Below are 26,160 nucleotides of genomic sequence, written 5' to 3'. Positions count from 1 at the left end.
ATGTTCTCCTTGGTGGCTTCCCACCAGTGAACCGGGGAATCAAAGACGGCTTTCAGGGTTCTCCAACCCGTGTACTCCTTCTCTAGTTCCTCCATGTTCTCTGGGGTCAGCAGCTTGATGTTCAGCTTCCATGTACCCTTCCCTGCCTTCCGGTCCCCCCTGCCTGCCTTCCGGTCCCCCTCCCTGCCTTCCGGTCCTCCTCCCTGCTTTCCGGTCCTCCTCCCTGCCCTCCGGTCCCCCTCCCTGCCTTCCGGTCCTCCTCCCTGCCTTCCGGTCCCCCTCCCTGCCTTCCGGTCCTCCTCCCTGCCTTCCGGTCCTCCTGCCTGCCTTCCGGTCCCCCTCCCTGCCTTCCGGTCCTCCTGCCTGCCTTCCGGTCCCCCTCCCTGCCTTCTGGTCCTCCTCCCTGCCTTCCGGTCCCCCTCCCTGCCTTCCGGTCCTCCCGCCTGCCTTCCGGTCCTCCCGCCTGCCTTCCGGTCCCCCTCCCTGCCTTCCGGTCCTCCTCCCTGCCTTCCGGTCCTCCCGCCTGCCTTCCGGTCCCCCTCCCTGCCTTCCGGTCCTCCTCCCTGCCTTCCGGTCCTCCTGCCTGCCTTCCGGTCCCCCTCCCTGCCTTCCGGTCCTCCTCCCTGCCTTCCGGTCCCCCTCCCTGCCTTCCGGTCCTCCCGCCTGCCTTCCGGTCCTCCTCCCTGCCTTCCGGTCCTCCCGCCTGCCTTCCGGTCCCCCTCCCTGCCTTCCGGTCCTCCTCCTGCCTGCCTTCCGGTCCCCCTCCCTCCCTGCCTTCCGGTCCTCCTCCCTGCCTTCCGGTCCCCCTGCCAGCCTTCCGGTCCTCCTCCCTGCCTTCTGGTCCCCCTGCCTGCCTTCCGGTCCTCCTCCTGCCTGCCTTCCGGTCCTCCCGCCTGCCTTCCGGTCCTCCTCCTGCCTGCCTTCCGGTCCTCCCGCCTGCCTTCCGGTCCTCCCGCAGGAGGCAGTGGTCAGAGAGGAACACCGGCGTGACGTCGGTGGTTCTGACCGGGGGGGGGGGGGGGCTCTGACAGGAAGAGGAAGTCGATTCGGGAAGGGGCTGAACCGTCCGGTCGTGTCCAGGTGACTTGCGGCTGAGCTGCCCCTGTGGGGGCGCCAAAGGCGTCGCGCAGCTTGTCTGTCTTTACCGTTTCCATCAGGAGTCTGGAGGTACCGTCCAGCCTGCCGTTGGCGGACCGGGACCGGGACGTGAAGGTGGGAGCCGCTCGAGGACGGACCGGCCGGGACGTGACTGTGGGAGCCGCTCGAGGACGGACCGGCCGGGACATGACGTGGCGGTGGGAGCCGCTCGAGGACGGACCGGGACGTGACGGTGGGAGCCGCTCGAGGACGGACCGGGACGTGACGGTGGGAGCCGCTCGAGGACGGACCGGGACGTGACGGTGGGACACGCTCGAGGACGGACCGGGACGTGACGGTGGGACACGCTCGAGGACGGACCGGCCGGGACGTGACGGTGGGAGCCGCTCGAGGACGGACCGGGACGGGACGTGACGGTGGGAGCCGCTCGAGGACGGACCGGGACGTGACGGTGGGAGCCGCTCGAGGACGGACCGGGACGTGACGGTGGGAGCCGCTCGAGGACGGACCGGGACGTGACGGTGGGAGCCGCTCGAGGACGGACCGGGACGTGACTGTGGGAGCCGCTCGAGGACGGACCGGGACGGGACGTGACGGTGGGAGCCGCTCGAGGACGGACCGGGACGTGACGGTGGGACACGCTCGAGGACGGACCGGGACGTGACGGTGGGAGCCGCTCGAGGACGGACCGGGACGTGACGGTGGGAGCCGCTCGAGGACGGACCGGGACGTGACGGTGGGACACGCTCGAGGACGGACCGGGACGTGACGGTGGGAGCCGCTCGAGGACGGACCGGGACGGGACGTGACGGTGGGAGCCGCTCGAGGACGGACCGGGACGGGACGTGACGGTGGGAGCCGCTCGAGGACGAACCGGGATGTGACGTGACGGTGGGAGCCGCTCGAGGACGGACCGGGACGTGTCGGTGGGAGCCGCTCGAGGACGGACCGGGACGGGACGTGACGGTGGGAGCCGCTCGAGGACGGACCGGGACGTGACGTGACGGTGGGAGCCGCTCGAGGACGGACCGGGACGAGACGGTGGGAGCCGCTCGAGGACGGACCGGCCGGGACGTGACGGTGGGAGCCGCTCGAGGACGGACCAGCCGGGACGTGACGGTGGGAGCCGCTCGAGGACGGACCGGGACGTGACGTGACGGTGGGAGCCGCTCGAGGACGGACCGGGACGGGACGTGACGGTGGGAGCCGCTCGAGGACGGACCGGGACGAGACGGTGGGAGCCGCTCGAGGACGGACCGGCCGGGACGTGACGGTGGGAGCCGCTCGAGGACGGACCAGCCGGGACGTGACGGTGGGAGCCGCTCGAGGACGGACCGGGACGTGACGTGACGGTGGGAGCCGCTCGAGGACGGACCGGGACGGGACGTGACGGTGGGAGCCGCTCGAGGACGGACCGGGACGTGACGGTGGGAGCCGCTCGAGGACGGACCGGGACGGGACGTGACGGTGGGAGCCGCTCGAGGACGGACCGGGACGGGACGTGACGGTGGGAGCCGCTCGAGGACGGACCGGGACGAGACGGTGGGAGCCGCTCGAGGACGGACCGGGACGTGACGGTGGGAGCCGCTCGAGGACGGACCGACCGGGACGTGATGGTGGGAGCCGCTCGAGGACGGACCGGGACGTGACGGTGGGAGCCGCTCGAGGACGGACCGGGACGTGACGGTGGGAGCCGCTCGAGGACGAACCGGGATGTGACGTGACGGTGGGAGCCGCTCGAGGACGGACCGGGACGTGACGGTGGGACACGCTCGAGGACGGACCGGGACGGGACGTGACGGTGGGAGCCGCTCGAGGACGGACCGGGACGAGACGGTGGGAGCCGCTCGAGGACGGACCGGGACGTGACGGTGGGAGCCGCTCGAGGACGGACCGGGACGGGACGTGACGGTGGGAGCCGCTCGAGGACGGACCGGGACGGGACGTGACGGTGGGAGCCGCTCGAGGACGGACCGGGACGGGACGTGACGGTGGGAGCCGCTCGAGGACGAACCGGGATGTGACGTGACGGTGGGAGCCGCTCGAGGACGGACCGGGACGTGTCGGTGGGAGCCGCTCGAGGACGGACCGGGACGTGACGGTGGGAGCCGCTCGAGGACGGCCCGGCCGGGACGTGACGGTGGGAGCCGCTCGAGGACGGCCCGGCCGGGACGTGACGGTGGGAGCCGCTCGAGGACGGACCGGGACGGGACGTGACGGTGGGAGCCGCTCGAGGACGGCCCGGCCGGGACGTGACGGTGGGAGCCGCTCGAGGACGGCCCGGCCGGGACGTGACGGTGGGAGCCGCTCGAGGACGGACCGGGACGTGACGAGACGGTGGGAGCCGCTCGAGGACGGACCGGGACGTGACGGTGGGAGCCGCTCGAGGACGGACCGGGACGTGACGGTGGGAGCCGCTCGAGGACGGACCGGCCGGGACGTGACGGTGGGAGCCGCTCGAGGACGGACCGGGACGTGACGGTAGGAGCCGCTCGAGGACGGACCGGGACGTGACGGTAGGAGCCGCTCGAGGACGGACCGGGACGTGACGGTGGGAGCCGCTCGAGGACGGACCGGCCGGGACGTGACGGTGGGAGCCGCTCGAGGACGGACCGGGACGTGACGGTAGGAGCCGCTCGAGGACGGACCGGGACGTGACGGTAGGAGCCGCTCGAGGACGGACCGGGACGTGACGGTAGGAGCCGCTCGAGGACGGACCGGCCGGGACGTGACGGTGGGAGCCGCTTGAGGACGGCCCGGCTGGGACTTGACGGTGGGAGCCGCTCGAGGACGGACCGGGACGTGACGGTAGGAGCCGCTCGAGGACGGACCGGGACGTGACGGTAGGAGCCGCTCGAGGACGGACCGGCCGGGACGTGACGGTGGGAGCCGCTTGAGGACGGCCCGGCTGGGACTTGACGGTGGGAGCCGCTCGAGGACGGCCCGGCCGGGACGTGACGGTGGGAGCCGCTCGAGGACGGACCGGGACGTGACGAGACGGTGGGAGCCGCTCGAGGACGGACCGGGACGTGACGGTGGGAGCCGCTCGAGGACGGACCGGGACGTGACGAGACGGTGGGAGCCGCTCGAGGATGGACCGGGACGTGACGAGACGGTGGGAGCCGCTCGAGGACGGCCCGGCCGGGACGTGACGGTGGGAGCCGCTCGAGGACGGCCCGGCCGGGACGTGACGGTGGGAGCCGCTCGAGGACGGACCGGGACGTGACGAGACGGTGGGAGCCGCTCGAGGACGGACCGGGACGTGACGGTGGGAGCCGCTCGAGGACGGACCGGGACGTGACGAGACGGTGGGAGCCGCTCGAGGATGGACCGGGACGTGACGAGACGGTGGGAGCCGCTCGAGGACGGACCGGGACGTGACGAGACGGTGCGAGCCGCTCGAGGACGGACCGGGACGAGACGGTGGGAGCCGCTCGAGGATGGACCGGGACGTGACGAGACGGTGGGAGCCGCTCAAGGATGGACCGGGACGTGACGGTGGGAGCCGCTCGAGGACGGACCGGGACGTGACGAGACGGTGGGAGCCGCTCGAGGATGGACCGGGACGTGACGGTGGGACACGCTCGAGGACGGACCGGGACGGGACGTGACGGTGGGAGCCGCTCGAGGACGAACCGGGATGTGACGTGACGGTGGGAGCCGCTCGAGGACGGACCGGGACGTGTCGGTGGGAGCCGCTCGAGGACGGACCGGGACGTGACGGTGGGAGCCGCTCGAGGACGGCCCGGCCAGGACGTGACGGTGGGAGCCGCTCGAGGACGGCCTGGCCGGGACGTGACGGTGGGAGCCGCTCGAGGACGGACCGGGACGTGACGGTGGGAGCCGCTCGAGGACGACCCGGCCGGGACGTGATGGTGGGAGCCGCTCGAGGACGGCCCGGCCGGGACGTGACGGTGGGAGCCGCTCGAGGACGGACCGGGACGTGACAAGACGGTGGGAGCCGCTCGAGGACGGACCGGGATGTGACGTGACGGTGGGAGCCGCTCGAGGACGGACCAGCCGGGACGGGACGGTGGTACACGCTCGAGGACGGACCGGGATGTGACGTGACGGTGGGAGCCGCTCGAGGACGGACCAGCCGGGACGTGACGGTGGGACACGCTCGAGGACGGACCGGGATGTGACGTGACGGTGGGAGCCGCTCGAGGACGGACCAGCCGGGACGGGACGGTGGGACACGCACGAGGACGGACCAGCCGGGACGTGACGGTGGGACACGCTCGAGGACGGACCGGGACGTGACAGTGGGAGCCGCTCGAGGACGGCCCGGCCGGGACGTGACGGTGGGAGCCGCTCGAGGACGGACCGGGACGTGACGAGACGGTGGGACACGCTCGAGGACGGACCGGGACGTGATGAGACGGTGGGACACGCTCGAGGACGGACCGGGATGTGACGTGACGGTGGAAGCCGCTAGAGGACGGACCAGCCGGGACGGGACGGTGGGACACGCACGAGGACGGACCAGCCGGGACGTGACGGTGGGACACGCTCGAGGACGGACCGGGACGTGACGAGACGGTGGGACACGCTCGAGGACGGACCGGCTGGGACGAGACGGTGGGAGCCGCTCGAGGACGGACCGGGACGTGACGGTGGGAGCCGCTCGAGGACGGACCGGGACGTGACGAGACGGTGGGAGCCGCTCGAGGATGGACCGGGACGTGACGAGACGGTGGGAGCCGCTCGAGGACGGCCCGGCCGGGACGTGACGGTGGGAGCCGCTCGAGGACGGCCCGGCCGGGACGTGACGGTGGGAGCCGCTCGAGGACGGACCGGGACGTGACGAGACGGTGGGAGCCGCTCGAGGACGGACCGGGACGTGACGGTGGGAGCCGCTCGAGGACGGACCGGGACGTGACGAGACGGTGGGAGCCGCTCGAGGATGGACCGGGACGTGACGAGACGGTGGGAGCCGCTCGAGGACGGCCCGGCCGGGACGTGACGGTGGGAGCCGCTCGAGGACGGCCCGGCCGGGACGTGACGGTGGGAGCCGCTCGAGGACGGACCGGGACGTGACGAGACGGTGGGAGCCGCTCGAGGACGGACCGGGACGTGACGGTGGGAGCCGCTCGAGGACGGACCGGGACGTGACGAGACGGTGGGAGCCGCTCGAGGATGGACCGGGACGTGACGAGACGGTGGGAGCCGCTCGAGGACGGACCGGGACGTGACGAGACGGTGCGAGCCGCTCGAGGACGGACCGGGACGAGACGGTGGGAGCCGCTCGAGGATGGACCGGGACGTGACGAGACGGTGGGAGCCGCTCAAGGATGGACCGGGACGTGACGGTGGGAGCCGCTCGAGGACGGACCGGGACGTGACGAGACGGTGGGAGCCGCTCGAGGATGGACCGGGACGTGACGGTGGGACACGCTCGAGGACGGACCGGGACGGGACGTGACGGTGGGAGCCGCTCGAGGACGAACCGGGATGTGACGTGACGGTGGGAGCCGCTCGAGGACGGACCGGGACGTGTCGGTGGGAGCCGCTCGAGGACGGACCGGGACGTGACGGTGGGAGCCGCTCGAGGACGGCCCGGCCAGGACGTGACGGTGGGAGCTGCTCGAGGACGGCCTGGCCGGGACGTGACGGTGGGAGCCGCTCGAGGACGGACCGGGACGTGACGGTGGGAGCCGCTCGAGGACGACCCGGCCGGGACGTGATGGTGGGAGCCGCTCGAGGACGGCCCGGCCGGGACGTGACGGTGGGAGCCGCTCGAGGACGGACCGGGACGTGACAAGACGGTGGGAGCCGCTCGAGGACGGACCGGGATGTGACGTGACGGTGGGAGCCGCTCGAGGACGGACCAGCCGGGACGGGACGGTGGTACACGCTCGAGGACGGACCGGGATGTGACGTGACGGTGGGAGCCGCTCGAGGACGGACCAGCCGGGACGTGACGGTGGGACACGCTCGAGGACGGACCGGGATGTGACGTGACGGTGGGAGCCGCTCGAGGACGGACCAGCCGGGACGGGACGGTGGGACACGCACGAGGACGGACCAGCCGGGACGTGACGGTGGGACACGCTCGAGGACGGACCGGGACGTGACAGTGGGAGCCGCTCGAGGACGGCCCGGCCGGGACGTGACGGTGGGAGCCGCTCGAGGACGGACCGGGACGTGACGAGACGGTGGGACACGCTCGAGGACGGACCGGGACGTGATGAGACGGTGGGACACGCTCGAGGACGGACCGGGATGTGACGTGACGGTGGAAGCCGCTAGAGGACGGACCAGCCGGGACGGGACGGTGGGACACGCACGAGGACGGACCAGCCGGGACGTGACGGTGGGACACGCTCGAGGACGGACCGGGACGTGACGAGACGGTGGGACACGCTCGAGGACGGACCGGCTGGGACGAGACGGTGGGAGCCGCTCGAGGACGGACCGGGACGTGACGGTGGGAGCCGCTCGAGGACGGACCGGGACGTGACGAGACGGTGGGAGCCGCTCGAGGATGGACCGGGACGTGACGAGACGGTGGGAGCCGCTCGAGGACGGCCCGGCCGGGACGTGACGGTGGGAGCCGCTCGAGGACGGCCCGGCCGGGACGTGACGGTGGGAGCCGCTCGAGGACGGACCGGGACGTGACGAGACGGTGGGAGCCGCTCGAGGACGGACCGGGACGTGACGGTGGGAGCCGCTCGAGGACGGACCGGGACGTGACGAGACGGTGGGAGCCGCTCGAGGATGGACCGGGACGTGACGAGACGGTGGGAGCCGCTCGAGGACGGACCGGGACGTGACGAGACGGTGGGAGCCGCTCAAGGATGGACCGGGACGTGACGGTGGGAGCCGCTCGAGGACGGACCGGGACGTGACGAGACGGTGGGAGCCGCTCGAGGATGGACCAGGACGTGACGGTGGGACACGCTCGAGGACGGACCGGGACGGGACGTGACGGTGGAAGCCGCTCGAGGACGGACCAGCCGGGACGGGACGGTGGGACACGCACGAGGACGGACCAGCCGGGACGTGACGGTGGGACACGCTCGAGGACGGACCGGGACGTGACGAGACGGTGGGACACGCTCGAGGACGGACCGGCTGGGACGAGACGGTGGGAGCCGCTCGAGGACGGACCGGGACGTGACGAGACGGTGGGACACGCTCGAGGACGGACCGGGATGTGACGTGACGTTGGGAGCCGCTCGAGGACGGACCAGCCGGGACGGGACGGTGGGACACGCACGAGGACGGACCAGCCGGGACGTGACGGTGGGACACGCTCGAGGACGGACCGGGACGTGACGAGACGGTGGGACACGCTCGAGGACGGACCGGCTGGGACGAGACGGTGGGAGCCGCTCGAGGACGGACCGGGACGTGACGAGACGGTGGGACACGCTCGAGGACGGACCGGGACGTGACGAGACTGTGGGACACGCTCGAGGACGGACCGGCCGGGACGGTGGGACACGCACGAGGACGGACCGGCCGGGACGGTGGGAGCCGCTCGCTCCGCATGGCAGCGGCGTGCACGTTGATCAGCCGGAGCGAAGTGCCCCGGTATTTGATGTCTCCTACCAGGAAGTGCCCGGCAACCACCTCTTTGGTTTGGGGGATTGAGAAGTTGCCTCAACGCAGCAGAATCCCGAGGCCGGAAGCACAACAGTCATTGCCCCCCGATCACACCGACAAACACCGGGTCCACCAACGTGACCACCACAGAAGCATGTGGAAGCCAAAGTACTCGGTGTGCTTATGACTGAGGTCGATAGGTTATTCATTGGACAAGGTACTCGGTGTGCTTATGACAGAGGTCGATAGGTTATTCATTGGACAAGGTACTTGGTGTGCTTATGGTGGAGGTCGATAGGTTATTCATTGGACAAGGTACTCGGTGTGCTTATGACTGAGGTCGATAGGTTATTCATTGGACAAGGTACTCGGTATGCTGATGGTGGAGGTCGATAGGTTATTCATTGGTCTGGGTGTCAAAGGTTACGGGGAGAAGGCAGGAAAAGGTGGTCGAGAGCGATAATAAATCAGCCATGATGGAATGGGTAATCATACTGGATGGGTCGAATGGCCTAATTGTGCTCCTATGCCTATGGACTTGTTACACGGGAGCCTAGGGATCTGAGTGAGGGATTACAGTCTAAAGCTGGCTCTGTCCCTGAGAGAACCACTCGTTTGTGTGTGTGTCGAGGGTTCATCTGCCCGGGCTGTGCTTGCGTCAGCTTGCTCTGCCCCCTGTGCTTCCTCAGTTTCAGGTGTGAAACGAGAGAGCGCCAGACACCGTCAGCCCCGGGGAAGCCCAGACAGTGTCGGCCCCGGGGAAGCCCAGACAGTGTCGGCCCAGTCAGGTCGGCTAGGCAGACCCGGAGTTACCGTGCTTCGCAACTGACAGACAAACAAGGTGGTGTGGATGGTGAGCGTTCAGTCAAACACCAGGCACTGCATGACAGAGTGGCAGCTGTCTGTGTTCGGGCAGGAGGGGCGTGGGATTGGGGTAAACTGCGGAGAGGGGCGTGGGACCCGGGAAGCTGTGGTTTGGTTTTTTTTTTAAAATTTTAACCAAAGGAACCTACTGCTCTACATGCAGTGGGTAGCTGTATCAGCAATACACACAATTTCAAGCTCAGTAACAACTGCACTAAGGCGTGGTTTCAACCCTCTTCACAATCTGCAGCAAGGAACTGTTGCTAATTTTTCTCTGCTTGACTGCAGGTTGTTTATCATTCTCACGTCTGGTCAGGACATCGGGCTTGAACAGCCGTACTTTCATTTTCAGAGGGATAGCTGAGTGTTCTGGAAGTCTGAGGTGAGTAAGTCCACAATTGTGGTTACACAGGTCTGTGTATTCATCAGTATGTACTGTGTTGGCTTATGTATAATCAACAGGTACAGCCCTGGCCTGTGTATGAGACTAGTCTGTGCTCTATCAGCGAGGGTAGCTGTAACGGTTGGACAATGATCAATGATGTGTTGGCAGGAGTGCCTGTTCCTGTGTTGTACGAAGACTAGAGACAGATTACTCTGGATGGAACCTTGGGGAGGCTGTGCCACACCAGTGTAGATGATGTGCTTAGGACCGTAGATCCATCACCGTCGTGGCACAAGTTAACCACAACGTTCCCCTGCTCTCTGCAGTTTCAGTGAGTGAGAGGTGGCTATTACGAAATAAGGGCAATTGTTAGAGTGAACACAAGCAGGACTTTTCCTCGTCAAGTTGGGTGAGACTGGAACTAGGTTTAGAGTGAAAGGTGAAATATTTAAGGAGAATCTGAAATGAATTATGCCGCTCGGAGAGGGTGCGAATGTGGGACGAGTTCCTGGTGGAAGTGGTCGGTGCAGGTTCAATTGTAACACTGGATAGGATAGGATAGGATAGGGACATTGATGGGAGGGATATTGTCCAGGTGCCGGTACATGGGACTAGACAGAAGATGAAGCCAGCATGGACTAGATGGACTGAAGGGCCTGTTTCTGTGCTGTAGGGCTCTATGACTTTGTACTTTCTTCAGTCAGATTTGAGAGACAGGACCTTACCCACACAAAGCCAAACCGACTGGCCATGCTTTTCCTGAATCAGGATCATCAGCATAGAATTTGTTGATTCTATGAGTTGTGCTCATAACTCCTGCCCCTAAGAATCTTTTCCAGTAGTGTCTCTTCCACTGACAGAAGATTCAACACAGCCCTCCCTGATCTCATGTCTTCCCCTTGCTGATGCAAACTGATTGGATACAGAATTGGGTGGTGGTAGTAGATAGTTGGTCTTCAGATTGAGAGGGCATGTGACCAATGGATTCAGGGGACATAATTTCTAAAACTGGAGACTGGTGAAGATGGAATTGACACACTGGCCTTCAGTTGGACACAGAGTACAGGAGCTGGCTGTACATCACTTTATAGCTGTACAAGACATCAGTGAGACCACATGTAGAGTATTGTGTGCTGTTCTGCTTGTTCAGCTGTAGGGAAGATATCATTAAGCTCGAGAGGATGCAGATTCAGAAGGATTTTGCCAGGACTGAAGGGCTTCAGTTATGAGGGAAACTGGACAGACTGTGACTGTTTTCCCTCGAGGCAGAAGGGTGACTTTACAGAGGTATATAGAATCATAAGGTGCGTGTTCACAGACTTCTCAGGGTAGGGGAGTCTCACACTAGAGGGCACAGCTGTCCCGTGGGGCGTGCCTTATTCTGATTGTCCGGAGTCGCTTCCATCGTGACTGGTAAGTTCAGGAGCTGCTGCTTCTTTTCCGATTGGATAGTTGCCTGCTGTCCAGTTTCAAACATCCTGGGTATATAAAATTACACGTGGAAAGGGCTTACTCTCTTCCTCCTTTGTTTAAGGCAAGGATGTACATGACCATTAGGAAGGTATGCTCTGTAAACTTTCATCAGAGTATGCTTGTTGAATGTGTGTATGTCTGTTGAATATTCTGCTTTGTACTGTCTGTAACCCGGGGAACATGAATATTTGGCTGAATTTTTACTGTTTGTAAATAAATGATCAATAGACCTGTTCAAAGTCAGTGCATTTCCTGTCTCACTTGCCAAACCCCTGAACCTGATTCAACATTACATTTGGCACTGCGAGCAGGGTCTGGCTTTTTGAGCAGAAATGCATTTCTTTAAGAGGTTATTTAAAAGAGAGGACTCTCGGTATGAGAGATGGATAATAGTGCAGGCTTTGGAAGTCTCGCTAACTTGCTGACGGGTTACGGGATACCGGTGGATTGGTCAGACCGGTTAGATGTTGCTGGGGTTGAAATGGGACATCACATGGTTTCTATGCTTAAATGGTTGGGTTTTCCCAGGAGGAGCCTGCAGAATGTTTCCTGCCTGTTTGCAGCAATTGTAAGGTGTCAGTGTAAAATAATAGGGGGGCATCGGCCTGCAGCTTCTTCCTCTCAGGAGGGAGGAGGGGACGAGGCTCAGGAATGTGCAGGAGATGGTGTATTGGAGACAACAGAGCTCAGATTCTCCACGAAGGAACTAGCAAGTTTAGGGAATAGGTAAAGCAAAAAAGGCTGGTGAGTCTTTGGCTGCGTGGTTATTGAGGTTATGGGATGTGGGGGTACTAGAGAGAGCCTATCTAACAGAGGTAGGGTCCTTAGGGAGCCCTTAATCCCAACACACGATCAATAATGCCCTGGGATCACTGCTTGCTTCCCCCGAGCATCATGCATAGCTATGGGTTCGAGTAATGGCAGCAGTTAAAGCCTTGGCATTCATTTTGGGGGAGCTGGGAGGGGATAGTCTGTTCCCAGAGTATGCCTACTGCCTTAAGGGGCTTAAGCCCCTGTGGAGTGAGTGCTTTAAGGGCTGGTATCTCCCTCGTACCCTTTGGAGAATTGGAATGCCCTGACTTTGTGATTTTGCCACCTGACCGAGTGTTGGTGTGTGGTAGGTTGAGTCAGGGCGGGTACAGGGTGCAAGGTCGATAGCAAGTAGGAGCAGGCGTGGTATCCTGGGACGGCAGTGTCTGTGCCAAAGGGTGTTGTGAAGCTGGGCACTTGTTGGCAGCTGAATGGCACTTACGGATATGCAGTATCCTAGCCTACCCATGGTTCCCACAGGGTGGCACGGTTGAAATGTGGTGCTGTATGAATGCCACCCCAGTGGGTTACTGGGTGAGCACCGTGCCCATGCTGGTTGGCAAGAAGGCTGTTACACAGGAAGGAAGGACAGACTGTGACAGGAAAGGATGCCTTGGACTATCTGTTCACAAGGAAGGTGCCACTTGTATGATTATTGGTTAAGGAGGCTGCACCTACATTCCTGATGGCTGGGGTAACATCTCTCATTCCTCAGGTCATTGCCCTTGCCCTTACCCTCTTGATATCGGTGATTCTCCTTAATCTTGCCTCCCCAGAGCATCTCACAGAAGATCGGAGATTGCAACATGGTGCAAGCCCTTTAGCACACGATGTTGTGCCAAACCTCGTAGCCCTTTTTAATGTTCTGAATTTCCTTTTCCTTTCTGCTTCCTTGACATCTGTCAAGTCTTTGTCTCATTTCTCTTTCCAGGTGCTTTTTTTTCCTGACTGAACTTACACCATCTCTTGTCATCCAGGGCTGCTGGACCCAGCTCCCCTCACCATTTACACCAACGTACTGGTCATTAACTCTACTCAACTGGCCTTTCAATGACTTCACATCTCAGACGTGGATCCAGCACCAAGGAGTCTCAAACCTAAATCCTCTAATCACAGTCAGAATCAGAATCAGGTTTATTATCACCAGCATGTGAGGTGAAATTTGTTAACTTAGCAACAGCAGTTCAATGCAATATCTAAGATCAAAAGAGAAACAATCAATTACTGTAATTGTATGTGTATATGTCTGTGTATTGTTACGGATTCAGCAACAATAAATATATGACTGAGGCAGGGGTTTTTATAACAAATAACAGGTTTATTAAACACTGAAAAACAAACCCCCCAAAAGTAAACAAACCACTCACGTAACCGGAAATCAGCTGCTGTGCGGCAGCTTAAACAGTTCTTAAAGCGATGTTGCAAAAACAGTTCTTCAAAGTAGTATTGCAAAAGTTCAAAATGCTTACAGTCCATTTAAGGGAGAGACTTTTTAAGACGATTTAAATTCTCTTTCATGTCATCTTGCTGTGATTCCCAGTCGAACTATACTTTTCCCACGGAGAATTTACGAAGATGAAATGTAACGGCTTAAAGGCACTGACCTTTCCTTTACAAAACTGTTCCCAATCCTTTCTGCTATTCACAGGGATTAACACGGGGACAGTTAACGAATTCCTTCCGAATGAGGATCAAACAAGGTCGAACCTGTTTCACCGTCGAAATCGACTTTCCTCGATCTTTTAACTCCCGAACTCCGATCTTCACTCTCCACTGATTCTCAACTAGCAGTGTTATAAAGAAATTGCTGGCAATGACCTTTTAAACTTTAGGCATTAAATAAAACTCCATCTTTCAACTAAACTGTGTCATAACATTAAATCACGCAGTGGCATGAAGTCAACATGGCAAATCCTACCACGAACTGCCCCTCCTTACAGGGAGGGGTCCTCCTTTTATACCCTGTAAAAAAAAAACCTGTCACATGACCTCTACTGGCGGGAAAATGACATCACTCCACCATCACAAGACCATTACCTCAAGTCCACACCACTGTCACGTGTCACGGGTACGTAACAATATATATATTAGATTAAAATAGTGCAAAAACATAAATAATATATATTTAAAAAGTGAGGTGGTGTTCATGGGCTCAATGTCCATTTAGGAATCGGATGGCAGAGGGGAAGAAGCTGTTCCTGAATCGCTGAGTGTGTGCCTTTAGGTAACAATGAGAAGAGGGCATGTCCTGGGTGATGGGGGTCCTTGATAACTGATTCTGAGGCATCGTTCCTCAAAGATGTCTTGGATGCTGTGGAGGCTAGTACCCAAGATGGAGCTGACTAGTTTTATAACTTTCTGTAACTTCTTTCAGTCCTGTGCAGTAGCAATCCCTCCCCCCCATCCTCCATACCAGACGGTGATGCAGCCTGTCAAAATGCTCTCCACGGTACATCTCCAGAAGTTTTCAAGTGTTTAGGTGACAAACTATATCTCCTCAAACTCCTAATGAAATATAGTCGCTATCTTTCCTTCTTTATATCTGCATCGTCCTCAGAGATCTTGACACCCAGGCACTTGAAGCTGCTCACTCTCTCCACTTCTGATCCCTCTATGAGGATTGGTATGTGTTCCTTCGTCTTACCCTTCCTGAAGTCCACAGTCAGCTCTTTGCTGATGTTGAGTGCCAGGTTGTTGCTGTGACACCACTCCTCTAGTTGGTATACTGGGTGGAGCTCCTGTACACCCTCTCATCTCCATCTGACATTCTACCAACAATGGCTGTATCACCTGCAAATTTATAGGTGGTACGTGAACAGTGCCTAGCCACCTAGTCATGTGTCTATAGAGAGTAGAGCAGTGGGCTAAGCACACTCCCCTGAGGTGTACCAGTGTCGACCGTCAGCAAGGAGGACATGCTGTCACCAATCTGCACAGTTTGTGGGCTACCAGTTAGGAAGTCGAGGATCCAATTGCAGAGGGAGGTGCAGAGGCCCAAGTTCTGTAGCTTATCGATCAGGACTGTGGAAATGATGGTGCTGAAGGCCAAGTTAACGAACAGCATTCTGATGTGCGTGTGCAGAGTCCAGGTGATCTAAGGCTGAAATAGGAGGCCGGAACTGGGAAGATTAAACGGTTTAACACGTGGCTAAGGAGTTGGTGTAGGAGGAAGGGCAGAAGATGTTTGCATCATTAAGCTCTCTTCCTGGGAAGGTGGTACCTGTACAGAAGGTACAGATTGGAGCTGAACTGGAGGGGGAACTAATATCCTAGTCGGAAGGTTTGTTAATGCTGCACAGTGGGGTTTTAGACTAGAGTTGCAGGGGGATGGGAACAAGAGTGCCAGAACAGTTTGTGGAGACAAATGTTGATAAGACCTCAGACAAAGTCAGGGATCGACACGTTGAGCACAGTGCGACCAGTGTCCTGAGCTGTGTATATTTCAATGCAAGAAGTATCGTAGGAAAGACAGATGAGCTCTGGGCGTGGATCAACACTTGGAATTCTAATATTTTAACCATTAGTGAGACTTGTTTGCAGGAAGGGCAGGACTGGCAGTTCAATATTCCGGGGTTCCGTTGTTTTAGACACAACAGAGCTGAAGGGATTAAAAGAGAAGGGGTGATGTTACAAGTCAGGGAAAATGTCACAGCAGTGGTCGGTCAGGACTAGAGAACTGGTCTAGTGAGGCTTTGAGTGGAACTGAGAAATAAGGAAGGTCTAACCAATTGATAGGGCTGTATTACACACCACCCAATAGTCTGAGGGATTTAGAGCAACACGTTCGTAGAGAGATCGCAGACTGTTGCAAGAAACATAAGGTGGTTATAGTAGTAACTTTCCACATAATGACTGGGACTCCCATACTGTAAAAGGACTGGATGAGAGAGAGTTTGTCAAACGTGTTCAGGAAAGTTTGCTTCATCAGTACGTGGAAGTCCCAATGAGAGAGCGTGTGATAATGGATCTGCTGGTAGGGAATGAGTCAGGGCGTATTCTCATCGGAGTTAAGAGGGCCGGGACTGCGTAGGCGTGTGAAGGCGGGCAGTGAAGCGGGGGAGATTTAAAAAGGACACAACTTTAAACAGCAGGCAGCGTCGTTTTGTGGGCAGCAGCGTGAGCCGGGAGCAGAGTGAAGGCTTAAGGGCTTGGGCTCAACGGGCTTAAGTGGAAACGGGCGAGGCAAGGTAGGTTTAGGTTTCAGTTTTTCCTGTCATTTGAGGAAAGGGGAGGTATGAGTGAGAGGGCAGCTTGTTGTTCTTGGTGTCGGATGTGGGAGGTCTGGAGTCTCCTAGCCTCCCGGATGTCCACGTCTGCACCAGGTGCGCCGAGCTGCAGCTCCTAAGGGACCGTGTTAGGGAACTGGAGCTGCAGCTCGATCACCTTCATCTGGTCAGGGAGAGTGAGGAGTTGATAGAGAGGAGTTACAGGCAGGTGGTCACACCAGGACCACGGGAGGCAGACAGGTGGGTCACGGTTAGGAGGAGGAAGGGGAAGAGTAAGGTCCTAGTGGCTGTACCCCTTGACAATAAGTACTCCTGTTTGAGTACTGCTGAGGGGGACAGCCTACCTGGGGGAAGCAACAGTGGCTGTGCCTCTGGCACAGAGTCCGGCCCTGTGGCTCAGAAGGGTAGGGAAAGGAAGAGGAAGACTGTAGTAATAGGGGACTTGATAGTTAGGGGTCAGATATGTGATTCTGTGGACGCGATCAGGAGACCCAGATGGTAGTTTGCCTCCCTGGTGCCAGGGTTTGGGATGTTACTGATCGTGTCCAATATATCCTGAAGTGGGAGGGTGAGGAGCCAGAGGTCGTGGTACATATAGGTACCAATGACATAGGTAGGAAAAGGGAAGAGGTCCTGAAAGGAGAATATAGGGAGTTAGGAAGACAGTTGAGAAGAAAGACTGCAAAGGTAGTAATCTCGGGATTACTGCCTGTACCACGCGACAGTGAGAGTAGGAATGGAATGAGGTGGAGGATAAATGTGTGGCTGAGTAATTGGAGCAGGGAGCAGGGATTCAAGTTTCTGGATCATTGGGACCTCTTTTGGGGCAGGTGTGACCTGTACAAAAAGGACGGGTTACACTTGAATCCGAGGGGGACCAATATCCTGGCGGGGAGATTTGCTAAGGCTACTGGGGAGACTTTAAACTAGAATGGTTGGGGGGTGGGAATCAATTTGAAGAGACTAGTGGAGAGGAGGTTAGTACACAAATAGAGAAAGCTAGTAGACAGTGTGTGAGGGAGGATAGGCAGGTGATAGAGAAGGGGAGCGCTCAGACCAAAGATGTAGGGGAGATGGAAGGAAAAGATAATAAAGTTGATCGCATTGTTAGGGATAAACAGAGAGGAAGAGGTGGAGAGATTCTTAAATGCATCTATTTTAATGCTAGGAGCATTGTAAGAAAGGTGGATGGGCTTAGAGCATTGATTGATACCTGGAAATATGATGTTGTAGCTATTAGTGAAACATGGTTGCAAGAGGGGTGTGATTGGCAACTAAATATTCCTGGATTTTGTTGCTTCAGGTGTGATAGAATTGGAGGGATAAGAGGAGGAAGTGTTACGTTGTTTGTCCGAGAAAATATTACAGCAGTGCTTTGGCAGGATAGATTAGAAGGCTCATCTAGGGAGACTACTTGGGTGGAATTGAGGAATGGGAAAGGTGTAGTAACACTTACAGGGGTGTATTATAGACCACCTAATGGGGAACAAGAATTGGAGATCATAGATATTTGTAGTGTTACGGATTCAAGCAACAATAAATATATGACTGAGGCAGGGGTTTTTATAACAAATAGAACATTTATTAAACACTGAAAAACAAACCCCCAAAAGTAAACAAACCACTCACGTAACCGGAAATCAGCTGCTGTGCGGCAGCTTAAACAGTTCTTAAAGCGATGTTGCAAAAACAGTTCTTCAAAGTAGTACTGCAAAAGTTCAAAATGCTTACAGTCCATTTAAGGGAGAGACGTTTTAAGATGATTTAAATTCTCTTTCATGTCGTCTCATCGCGATTCCAAATTGAACTTTTCCCACGAAGAATTTTACGAAGATGAAATGAAATGGCTTAAAGGCACTGACCTTTCCTTTACAAAACTGTTCCCAATCCTTTCTGCTATTCACAGGGATTAACACGGGCACAGTCAACGAATTCCTTCCGAATGAGGATCAAACAAGGTCGAACCTGTTTCACCATCAAAATCGACTTTCCACGATCTTTTAACTCCCGAACTCCGATCTTCACTCTCCACTGATTCTCAACTAGCAGTATTATAAAGAAACTGCTGGCAATGACCTTTTAAGCTTTAGGCATTAAATAAAACTCCATTTTTCAATCAAACTGCGTCATAACCTTAAATCACGCAGTGGCATGAAGTCAACATGGCAAATCCAGCCACGAACTGCCCCTCCTCACATAGACTGGGAAGCCCATTCTGTAAAAGGGCTGGATGGTTTGGAGTTTGTAAAATGTGTGCAGGATAGTTTTTTGTAGCAATACATAGAGGTACCAACTAGAGAAGGGGCAGTGTTGGATATCCTTTTAGGGAATGACATTGGTCAGGTGATGGACGTATGTGTTGTGGAGCACTTCGGGTCTAGTGATCACAATGCCATTAGTTTCAACATAATTATGGAGAAGGATAGGACTGGACCCAGGGTTGAGATTTTCGATTGGAGAAAGGCTAACTTTGAGGAGATGTGAAAGGACTTAGGAGTGGATTGGGACAATTTGTTTTATAGGAAGGATGTAATAGAGAAATGGAGGTCATATAAAGATGAAATTTTGAGGGTACAGAATCTTTATGTTCCTGTTAGGTTGAAAGGAAAGGTTAAAAGTTTGAGAGAGCCATGGTTTTCAAGGGATATTGGAAACTTAGTTCGGAAAAAGAGAGAGATCTACAATAAATATAGGCAGCATGGAGTAAATGAGGTGCTCAAGGAATATAAAGAATGTAAAAAGAATCTTAAGAAAGAAATTAGAAAAGCTAAAAGAAGATACGAGTTTGCTTTGGCAAGTAAGGTGAAAATAAATCCGAAGGGTTTCTGCAGTTATATTAATAGCAAAAGGATAGTGAGGGATAAAATTGGTCCCTTAGAGAATCAGAGTGGACAGCTATGTGTGGAGCCAAAAGAGATGGGGGAGATTTTGAACAATTTCTTTTCTTCGGTATTCACTAAAGAGAAGGATATTGAATTGCGTAAGTTAAGGGAAACAATTAGGGAAGTTATCGAAACTATGACAATTAAAGCGGAGGAAGTACTGGCACTGTTAAGGAAAATAAAAGTGGATAAATCTCCGGATCCTGACAGGTTAATCCCTAGGACCTTAAGGGAAGTTGGTGTAGAAATAGTAGGGGCTCTGACAAAAATATTTCAAATGTCATTAGAAACGGGGATGGTGCCGGAAGATTGGCGTATTGCTCATGTGGTTCCATTGTTTAAAAAGGGTTCTAAGAGTAAACCTAGCAATTATAGGTCTGTCAGTTTGATGTCAGTGGTGGGTAAATTAATGGAAAGTATTCTTAGAGATGGTATATATAATTATCTGGATAGACAGGGTCTGATTAGGAATAGTCAGCATGGATTTGTGCATGGAAGGTCATGATTGACAAATCTTATTGAATTTTTTGAAGAGGTTGCGAGGAAAGTTGACGAGGGTAAAGCAGTGGCTATTGTCTATATGGACTTCAGTAAGGCCTTTGACAAGGTTCTGCACGGAAGGTTAGTTAGGAAGGTTCAATCGTTAGGTGTTAATATTGAAGTAGTAAAATGGATTCAACAGTGTCTAGATGGGAGATGTCAGAGAGTAGTGGTGGATAACTGTTTGTGAGGTTGGAGGCCGGTGACTAGTGGTGTGCCTCAGGGATCTGTACTGGGTCCAATGTTGTTTGTCATGAACATTAATGATCTGGATGATGGGGTGGTAAATTGGATTAGTAAGTATGCAGTTGATACTAAGGTAGGCAGTGTTGTGGAAAATGAAGTAGGTTTTCAAAGCTTGCAGAGAGATTTAGGCCAGTTAGAAGAGTGGGCTGACTGATGGCAGATGGAGTTTAATGCTGATAAATGTGAGGTGCTACATTTTGGTAGGAATAATCCAAATAGGACATACATCGTAAGTGGTAGGGCGTTGAAGAATGCAGTAGAACAGAGTGATCTAGGAATAATGGTGCATAGTTCCTTGAAGGTGGAATCTCATGTGGATAGGGTGGTGAAGAAAGCTTTTGGTATGCTGGCCTTTATAAATCAGAGCATTGAGTACTGGAGTTGGGATGTAATATTAAAATTGTACAAGGGATTGCTAAGGCCGAATTTGGAGTATTGTGTGCAGTTCTGGTCACCAAATTATAGGAAAGATATCAACAAAATAGAGAGAGTACAGAGAAGATTTACTAGAATGTTACCTGGGTTTCAGCACCTTAGTTACAAGGAAAGGCTGAACAAGTCAGGTCTTTATTCTTTGGAACGTAGAAGGTTGAGGGGGGACTGGATAGAGGTATTTAAAATAATGAGGGGGATAGATCAAGTTGACGTGGATAGGCTTTTTCCATTGAGAGTAGGGGAGATTCAAACAAGAGGACATGAGTTGAGAGTTAAGGGGCAAAAGTTTTGAGGGTAGCACGAAGGGGAATTTCTTTACTCAGCTGTGTGGAATGAGCTTCCAGTAGAAGTGATAGAGGCAGGTTCGGTATTGTCATTTAAAGTAAAATTGGATAGGTATATGGACAGGAAAGGAACGGAGGGTTATGGGCTGAGTGCGGGCCACTGGGACTAGGTGAGTGTAAGCGTCGGCACGGACTAGAAGGACCGAGATGGACTGTCTCTGTGCTGTAATTGTTATATGGTTATATGGCAGGTGGCAGAAGTTTGTGTAGGAGAACAATTTGCATGTAGTGATCACAATGCCATGACTTTCAAAGTAAATATGCAAAAAGATAGATTAGGTCTGCAGGTTGAGATTCTAAATTTGAGTAAGGCCACTTTTGATGGTATCTGAAATGATCTGGCAAGTGTGGATTGGGACAGGCTGTTTCCTGGCAAAGGTGTATTTGATAAGTGGCAGGTCTTCAAATGTGAAATGTTGAGGGTGCAAACCTTGTATGTGCCTGTTGGAATAAAAGGTAAAAACAACGAGTGTGAGGAACCTTTGGTTTTCAAAAGACTTTGAGGCCTGGTTAAAAGATAAAAGGAGGTGTGTCGCAGGTAGGAACAACTGAGGTGCTTATCAAATACAAGAGAACACTTAAGAAATTGAGAGGCTAAGAGAAGGCATGAGGTTGCTCTAGCAGACAAGGTGAAGGATTTCTACAGATATGTTAAGACCATAAGACAGAAGCAGAATTGGCCATTTGGCCCATTGTCTGCTCCCTCATTGCATCATGGCTGATCCAATTTTCCTCTCAACCCCAGTCTCCTGCCTTCACCCCCCCCCCCATATATGTCATGCCCCGACCAATCAAGAATCTATCAACCCCTGCCTTAAATATACATAAAGACTTGGCCTCCACAGCTGCCTATGGTTAAGAATTCCACAGATTCACCACTCTCTGACAAAAGAAATTCCTCTACCCCTCCATTCTAAAAAGACTCCCTCCATTCTGAGGTGGCGTCCTCTGGTCTTAGACTCTCTCATCATAGGAAACGTCCTCTGCACATCCGCACTATCAAGCCCTTTCTCCATTCAATAATCGAGGTCATCCCTCAATCTAGTGAATACAGGCCTAGAGCCATCAGACTCTCTTCATATGACAAGCCATTCAATCCTGTTACCATTTTCATGAACCTCCTTTCAACCCTGTCCAGTTTCAGCACGTACTTTCTAAGATAATGGGCCCAAAGCTGCTCACAATACTCCAAGTGAAGGCGCGCCAGGGTTTTATAAAGTCCCCACATTACATCCTTGCTTTTATATCTAGTCATCTTCAATCAATGCCACCATCGCATTTGCCTTCCTCACCACAGATTCAACCTGTAATTTAATCTTTAGGGAATCCCACACAATGACTCCCAAGATTTTTGTATTTTCTCTCCATTTAGATAATAGTCGACCCTTTCATTTCTTCCACCAAAGTTCATGAACAAACACCTCTTGACACTGTTTTCCATCTGTCCTTCTGAAGCCTCTCTACTTCCTCAAAACTACCTGGCCCTCCACCTATCTTCATATCATCTGCAACCTTTGCAACAAAGCCATCAATTCCATCATCCAAATCATTGATTTATAACACAAAAAGAATCGGTCCCAACACAGAATTGAATTGACTTTATTATTTACATCCTTCATATATTAAATGTCATGGCTAAATGTGCAATGTGCAATTTATAGTAATTTGTAATAAATAGTATGTATAATAGTCTATATAACAGAGAAATACAATTGTGTCAGTGTGAGTTAATCAGTCTGATGGCCTGGTGGAAGAAGCTGTCCTGGAGCCTGTTGGTCCTGGCTTTTATGCTGCGGTACCGTTTCCCGGATGGTAGCAAATGGAACAGTTTGTGGTTGGGGTGTATCCAGGAAGTTGTCTTAAATCAATGTGTAGACAGTCCAATGAGAGGAGGGGCTGTATTGGACTTGATGTTGGGTAATGAGCCTGACCTTCTAATGTGAGGGAACAATAACCACAACTCCTGAACTTTTAGGATAGCTACAGATAAGGATAGGTGTGGTCCTTGCGGGGGAGTTTTAAATTGGAGTAGGGCAAACTACGAGGGCGTTAGGCAGGAACTGAGAAGCATTAATTGGGAAGAGCTTGTCTCTGGCAAGTTCAGGAAGGACAGGGATGGAAAGATAAGAGAACCTTGCACGTCTGGAGAGATGATGAATTTAGTCAAGAAGGAAAAGGAAAACTATGTAAAGTTCTGGAAGTTCAGATCAAATGGAGCACATGAGGAGTTTAGAGAAGCCAGAACAGAACTAAAGAAGGGAATTAGGAAAGCCAGGAGCGGCCAAGAAAAGTCCTCGGCAAGTCGGATTAGAATCCCAAGAGATTCTAATCAAGAACAAGAGAATAACAAGGGAGAGGGTGGGACTACTCACGGATAAAAGGGCTGGGCGACATTTACTTGGATTCAGAGAATGTGAGTGAGGTACTTAATGAGAACCTTGTTTCAGTATTTACCAGGGAAAAGGATATGGAGGACCAGGAGATCAGTGCTGATGGTATAAATACATTTAGAGGTCAAGGAGGAGGAAGTGTTGAGCCTTCTATGGATTATTAGGGAGAATAAGCCCCCAGGGCCTGATGGGATTTACCCCAAGTTATTGAAGCGGGCAAGAGACAAGATTGCTGGGCCCTTGGTCAGTATCTTGGTGTCCTCTCTAGCCATAGTCGAGGTCCCAGAAGAGTGGTGAGTGGTTAAAGTTGTACCTCTATTTTAGAACGGGACAAGGAAAAATCCTGGGAATCGTAGACCTGTGAGTTTCATGTCAGTTGTAAGGAAATGGCTGAAGAAACATCTTAGGGAGAGAATATATGAGCATTTGGAAACCCATGGCTTAATTAGAGAGAGACGGCATGGCTTTGTGCAGGGCAGGTTGTGCCATACCAACTTTATTTGAGGTTTTGACAAGAGGTGACGAGAGCGCGAGGAGGGTAGGGCAGTGGATGTAGCCGACATGTATTTTAAAAAGGCGTTTGACATGGGAGTCGAATCCAGAATGCATGGGGTTCTCAGAGAATTGGCCACTCGGATTCAGAACTGGCTTGCACATAAGAGGACGGAGGGCAGTGGTTGAAAGGACTTGCAGTATTGGAGCTGGAGGTCTGTAATTAGTGATGGGACCTCTGCTGTCTGTGATGATATCAAAACGGGGGGAGTTGTGGATAGTGAGGAAGACCGGCAAAGAACACAGCGTGATATAGGCCAGTTGCAGGTATGGGCAGAGAAATGGCAGATGGACTTTCATCCAGGTAAATCCAGTGTTGCACCTCGGTAGGGCAAATGCAAGGAGACGGTACACTGTTAAGGGAAAGATCCTTAAAAGTGTTGCTGGGCAGAGAGATCTTGGGACCCTGGTTCATAGCTCCCCGAAAGGTCGATAAGAAGGCTTACGGGATGTTTGCTTTAGGAAGGGTGTCGAGGCTTTGGAGAGATTCACCAGGATGCTGCCTGGTTCAGAGGGCGTGCGCGATCACTGGATAAACTGGGGTGGTTTTCTCTGGAGCGTCAGAGGCTGAGGGGAGATCTGATAGAGGTTTACAAGACTATGCGAGGCGTAAATAGAATGAACAGAGAGCACCTGTTTCCCAGGGTTGAAATGCCTAATACCAGAGGACATGCATTGAAGGTGAGAGGGTGTAGGTTCAAGGGGGATGTGAGGGGTAAGTTTTTTTCTCAGCGTTGTGGATGCCTGGAATGTGCTGCCTGGTGTGGAGGTAGAGGCAAATGCATTAGAGGCCTTTAAGAGACATTTGGATCGGCACATGGATGTGATGAAGATGGAGGGATATGGACACGGTGTAGGTAGGAGGGATTCGTGTTTCGTTGTTTTGGATTTGCTTTTTAGCTGTTTCAGCACCATGTTGTGGGCCAAATGGCCTGTTTCTGTGCCATACTCTTCTGTTTCTATGTAGATGGGCTGGAAGGCCAGTTTCTCTGCTCTACTTGTCTATGACTCTATGCACTGATTGTGGAGGAGGTGTTGTTGCCAATGGGAAGTGACTGGGGTCTGCAAGTGAGGAAAACCAGGATCAAATTGCACAAGAATGTATTGAGACCCAGGCCTTGAAGTTTATTGATTAGTTTTAAGGGGATGATGATATTGAATGCTGAGGTGTAATCGATAAAGAACATCCTGATGTATGCATCTTTGCTGTCCAGATTTTCCTGGGTTGAGTGAAGAGCCAATGAAATGGCATCTGCTGTGGACCTGTTCCTCTTGTCCTGACCATTCCTCCTGCCATGAGGAACAGGCGAAGCAGGAGGAACAGGCAGGGCTGAGCGGGATAGAAAGGGAAAAAGAAACAGATGAGCAGGGGATTGTTGACCATTCGTCAACGGAACTATGTTTCAAAATTTACTACACAGCTTTTAATTAATCAAAGCTTGCACTTAATATTTCTGCACAAACAGCAAAGTAACTATATTGACTCCAGGCCAACAACTAAGAACATGATTTCTAATTTCAGCCATGAAGATGGTAGTTTGTCATCGAAACGTCGGTTAAATTCGATACCCATACCCAGCCAGAACCCCGAGAAGAGTTTATTCTCAGATACACCGGGAAAGCTCTAGATCCTTTTTCATGAATTCTCTTTGTAGCACTACTCACTCAGACCACTTTTCCAATTTATTACACTGAAATAGGGGTTCTCCATTGGCCAGACAATCAATCCTTTCTTCTTCCAGACCCTGGCCTGGGGGCTCGTCCTCATGACAGTGAATCTTCAAAGTTATTGCTACTTTGCACATGGAGCCCCAGTTTTTATACTCATTCAAATGTTGCATTTCAGTGTAATCTATGGGTCTATCGGTCATCTGACTGACCATTGGATGTGGTCCAATCTATGGGTCTATGGGTCATCTGACTGACCATTGGATGTAGTGCAGTCTATGGGTCATCTGACTGACCATTGGATGTGGTCCAATCTATCGGTCATCTGACTGACCACTGGACGTGGTCCAGTCTATGGGTCTATGGGTCATCTGACTGACCATTGGATGTGGTCCAATCTATGAGTCTATGGGTCATCTAACTGACCATTGGATGTGGTCCAATCTATGAGTCTATGGGTCATCTGACTGACCATTGGATGTGCTCCAATCTATGGGTCTATGGGTCATCTGACTGACCATTGGATGTGGTCCAATCTATGGGTCTATGGGTCATCTGACTGACCATTGGATGTAGTGCAGTCTATGGGGCATCTGACTGAGCATTGGATGTGGTCCAATCTATCGGTCATCTGACTGACCATTGGACGTGGTCCAATCTATGGGTCTATGGGTCATCTGACTGACCATTGGACGT

General features: G+C 54.3%; 1 protein-coding gene across 1 annotated transcript in view; it reads left to right on the top strand.

Annotated features, from left to right (window-relative positions):
• The first annotated feature begins 1,070 nt into the window (after positions 1-1,070).
• LOC140733777 (glutathione hydrolase 1 proenzyme-like) overlaps positions 1,071-26,160 on the top strand; it is a 476,676-nt gene continuing 451,586 nt past the window's right edge. Inside the window, exons 1-2 of the mRNA XM_073057534.1 lie at positions 1,071-1,167; positions 9,802-9,895. The gene's annotated coding sequence lies outside the window, so the exon portion shown is untranslated. The remainder of the gene's footprint in view (positions 1,168-9,801; positions 9,896-26,160) is intronic.

This window comes from Hemitrygon akajei, chromosome 9, assembly GCF_048418815.1.
Source record: "Hemitrygon akajei chromosome 9, sHemAka1.3, whole genome shotgun sequence".
NCBI lineage: Eukaryota > Metazoa > Chordata > Chondrichthyes > Myliobatiformes > Dasyatidae > Hemitrygon > Hemitrygon akajei.
Note: the sequence above shows the minus strand (reverse complement) of the source record. Positions and strands in the feature narration are given on the sequence as shown.